The sequence below is a fragment of the Octopus sinensis genome, linkage group LG3 (assembly GCF_006345805.1).
Source record: "Octopus sinensis linkage group LG3, ASM634580v1, whole genome shotgun sequence".
NCBI classification, from domain to species: Eukaryota; Metazoa; Mollusca; class Cephalopoda; order Octopoda; family Octopodidae; genus Octopus; species Octopus sinensis.
Genome location: NC_042999.1, coordinates 20,067,265 through 20,072,264, shown reverse-complemented (window position 1 = coordinate 20,072,264; position 5,000 = coordinate 20,067,265).

Here is a 5,000-nt window from a genome sequence, read left to right as displayed (position 1 = left end):
TAAGTATATATGGATACATGTGACTGTCTGTGTGTGTTTATGTTTGTGTTTGTGTTTGCACATGTAGTTTTGGATTTTTCGTACATCAACTTGGCTTCAAGGAACTGAAACTTGTCAATGTGTATTTGTATTTAAAAAGAGCATTTCTGTGAATATAATGCAAAAATGAACGTCAAGTCATTAATGAAGATATTAAGCAAGTTTTGAAATTTATTGCTATGTCAGAAGATGAAGTTAAGTTTTGGTGAGCTTTTACGGCTTGTTAGAAGCTTGTTAGAGATGGAGAAGCAACTCTTTACTCTTTTACTTATTTCAGTTATTTGACTGCAGCCATGCTGGAGCATTGCCTTTAGTCAAGAAATTCGAACCCAGGACTTATTCTTTGTAACACTAGTACTTATTCTATCAGTTTCTTTTGCCGAGCTGCTAAGTTACGAGGACATAAACACACCAGCATCGGTTCTCAAACGATGTTGGGGGAACAAATACATACACACAAACATATAAACACACATACATATATATATATATATAAATATATACGACGGGCTTCTTTTAGTTTCCGTCTACCAAATCCACTCAGAAGGCTTTAGTCGGCGCGAGGCTATAGTAGAAGCCACTTGCCCAAGGTGTCATGCAGTGGGACTGAACCCAGAACCATGTGGTTGGTAAACAAACTACTTACCACATAGCCACTCCTGCGCCTACTTACCACACAGACACTCCAGTGCCTTCATATCCTTTAACCATTTCGTTGCCAACCTGGCTGAAACTGGTTCTGGCTCTGAGTACAAGTGTCTTGTTTTCAAAAGTTCTGAATTAAAATCTTCCACCAAACGTTTTGTTAAACTCACAGAACAATATAGAACGATCTTTCTAGAAGGTGCAAGCAAGTGTACCATAATTGGGAATATGTTTTTCCTGTCTCCCTGAAATTTTCCTAAAGTGAGCAGCATCTTCTAATTCCAGCTGGTTATCTTCTTGGGTGAGACTGTATTGTGGAGACTATTGTAGTGAAGAAGCCTTGTTATCGTTGCTGCAGTCACAGCTGCTGCTGCTGCTATTGTCCCTGTTAATGCTGCTGTTCTGCTGCTGTTGCTGTGGCTGCTGAAAAAGGCTATTGCTTTCTCTGCTGCTATTGTCCTGCTTTTGTCATTATTGCTGCTACTGCTGCTGCTGCTGCTACTACTATTTTTGCTGTTTTTATCAATGTTGTTTTTACAATTACTGTCAATAGCTGCTAATGAAATGGTGCAATTTTTTTGAACTTTGAACTTTGACCTCTCAATGATAAAAACGCCTCCCCTCTTTCATGACAAGAATACCATCTTTATGCCCCCTGAAGCTGCTATCACAGATTTTGTTTTTTCCATGTTGCTGTTGTTGGTGTTGTTGTTATTACTGATCCTGTCATTTATCTCTATAGCAGTGGCGCAATTTTATAGACTGAACCTTCAACACTTGAAAATGGCTCCCTCATCCCTCTCCTTCCATATGCATGATGACATAAAGTGACCCTGACCCTTACTGCTCCCACCTTTGTGAGTCACCTCCTATCTTTTTAGCTTGCAGGTTGTGGAAGCCAATTCAATGTTTAGGAATTAAAGAATATGTTTAGAATAAATTCAAAATATTTCAGCAAAATTTCAGTCCCAAAAGACTGAGAAACAAAAGGACCAGCTCGTCTTTTATTCTGGATTGGATTCTGGTTGGCTTAGCGAATGCTTTATAACAACATTTCAACAATTAACATTTGAATAGGTAAACAAACAATCGATCTTATGAGCACCTCGAAACATGTCACTGACATCACCACCACCAACACCACCACCACCACAACCAGCACAACAACAACAAAAACATATACATTTAAAAAAATCTTTACTGTATTTATTGATATTGGACAATATTGTGAAGTTAAACTGGTACATACAGATATATATATATGTGTGTGTGTGTGTGTTTGTGTGTTTGTTATGGGGATAATAATTATAATGGAACACCCCTCCGACATGACAAGTGGTATGTGCTAGTTGTTACAAATACGATCACATCAAGAAGTTAGTAGTCGGTCATAAGTAGTCATTTCTTACTTACCAGAGTGGACGTTATATAACAGTCCGATGTTAGATTACAACATCATCATCATCATCATCATCATCATCATCATCAAGTTCATTGTTTAACGTCCACTTTCCATGCTAGCATGGGTTGGACGATTTGACTAAGGTCTGGCGAACCAGATGGCTGCACCAGACTCCAATCTGATCTGGCAGAGTTTCTACAGCTGGATGCCCTTCCTAACGCCAACCACTCCGAGAGTGTAGTGGGTGATTTTACGTGCCAGCGGCACGATGACCACAATATATAGATATATAAATAATATATATATATATATATATATGTGTGTGTGTGTGTGTGTGTGCAAATAGATATATATTATATATATATATATTTATATATATATATATATATATATATAAACACATGCATATATGGGTACAAGAGGTCACCAAACAGTAAACAACATGAAATACAAAAGCAAATGAGTTCAATATACAAACTATGAGAGAAAAAATGGAAAACAAGAACAGTAACATAAGAACAACCCTTCATCAGTTGTCGGCCGTCTATCTACTCTTCATTTCAAGCATATATATGTATATATATATATTGTTTGTTCCTTCTCGAGCCATGTGTCTGTGGAGTGTTCAGCTAATTGCACATTAATTTCACAAGTAGGCTGTTCTGTTGATTGGATCAGCTGGAGCACTCATCAACAAATCTCTTTCTTTCTCTCTGTCTTTCTGTCTCTCTCTATATAGAAATATGTGTGTGTGTGAGAGTGTGTATAGACACACACACATATATATATATATAATATATATATATATATATATATATGTGTGTGTGTGTGTGGTGTGTGCAAATAGATATATATATATATATATATATATTTATATATATATATATATATATATAAACACATGCATATATGGGTACAAGAGGTCACCAAACAGTAAACAACATGAAATACAAAAGCAATGAGTTCAATATACAAACTATGAGAGAAAAAATGGAAAACAAGAACAGTAACATAAAGAACAACCCTTCATCAGTTGTCGGCCGTCTATCTACTCTTCATTTCAAGCATATATATGTATATATATATATTGTTTGTTCCTTCTCGAGCCATGTGTCTGTGGAGTGTTCAGCTAATTGCACATTAATTTCACAAGTAGGCTGTTCTGTTGATTGGATCAGCTGGAGCACTCATCAACAAATCTCTTTCTTTCTCTCTGTCTTTCTGTCTCTCTCTATATAGAAATATGTGTGTGTGTGAGAGTGTGTATAGACACATATATATATATATAATATATATATATATATATATATATATATATGTGTGTGTGTGTGTGTGTGTGTGTGTGTATATGTATAGGCACAGGATTGGCTGTGTGGTAAGAAGATTGCTTCACAACCATACAGTCGATTGACAACCGATGTTGCTGCGTCTATGTCACCATAACTTAGTGGTTCAGCAAAAGAGACCGATAGAATAAGTACTAGACTTACAAAGAATAAGTTCTGGGTCGATTTGTTTGACTAAAGGTGGCGTTCCAGCATGGCTACAGTCAGATGTCTGAAAACAAGTAAAATAATAAAAGAATAATGATAAATAGATAGATATACATCCCTACACACATGCATGTATATACATATATACATGCATACATATGTACATATGTGTATGAATGTGTGTGCCTGTGTGTATGTACATATATATATAATGGCAAGGAAAAATAAGTGGCTTAGTGATGGAACATTTTCTTGTGAGCCTACTGGAGGCAGCTTTGTACTTTCATGCTGTTTAATATAAAATAATACTTTACATTAATTTTATTTTATTTTTTTATTTGCATTAGCGAAAATAAAGATGAAAAGACTGCACACATCATTTTCAATTTTCCTTAAAGAGAAATATTTGTCTAGGATTACTTACAGTAGACTTTGAAATAGCTGCAAAGAACAGCATGAAAAAAAATACTTTCCTCTGTTAACAAATTTGGCTGCTCTTTTTTTTATTTGAGCCGGTGCATTTGGATCAAACTTCAGCGTTTGGTATTAATAGGTTTGCACTTCCATAAAAATGCTTTTGTCATTAAGTAGCTGGGAGCTTCAGCAATTTTTTTCATCTTGAGCTCTTAGAAAATGCATATAATATTTTTCTGAGCTACTAACATCAAGAAACAGATTGCTCTATGCGTTTTTGAATATATTCAAAAAGCATGGGTCAATACTGTCAATCATGGTCACCTAAAATGTCACAACTTTTGAGCTATGATTTGTTCACAGCTTGACTGAATTTGATCTACATAGCATGCTCAATCCATTACTCTTACTCTTTTTATTCTTCTACTTGTTTCAGTCATTTGACTGTGGCCATGCTGAAGCACCACATTTAGTCGAGGAAATCGACCCTAGTACTTATTCTATCAGTCCCTTTTGCCGAACTGCTAAGTTACGGGGATGTAAACACACCAGCATCGGTTGTCAAGTGATGTTGGGGGGACAAACACAGACACACAAGCATATACACATATACATACATACATATATATATATATATATATATATATATATATATATATATATATACATATATACATATGCATATATACGGCGGGCTTCTTTTAGTTTCCGTCTACCAAATCCACTCACAAGGCTTTGGTCTGCCCGAGGCTATAGTAGAGGACACTTGCCCAAGGTGGCACGCAGTGGGACTGAACCTGGAACCATGTGGTTTGTAAGCAAGCTACTTACCACACAGCCACTCCTACACCTATACTCTTTATAATTGTTTAAACATGCCACATGGAAACGTTTGTACTTGTCTCTATTTGGTATGTTTGAACAATTGTAATGATTTTCTCTTATCTGAAACCATTGGTAGTCTTTTTGATCCACAAACAAAGTGTTTGTTTGTGTGTGTGTGTGTG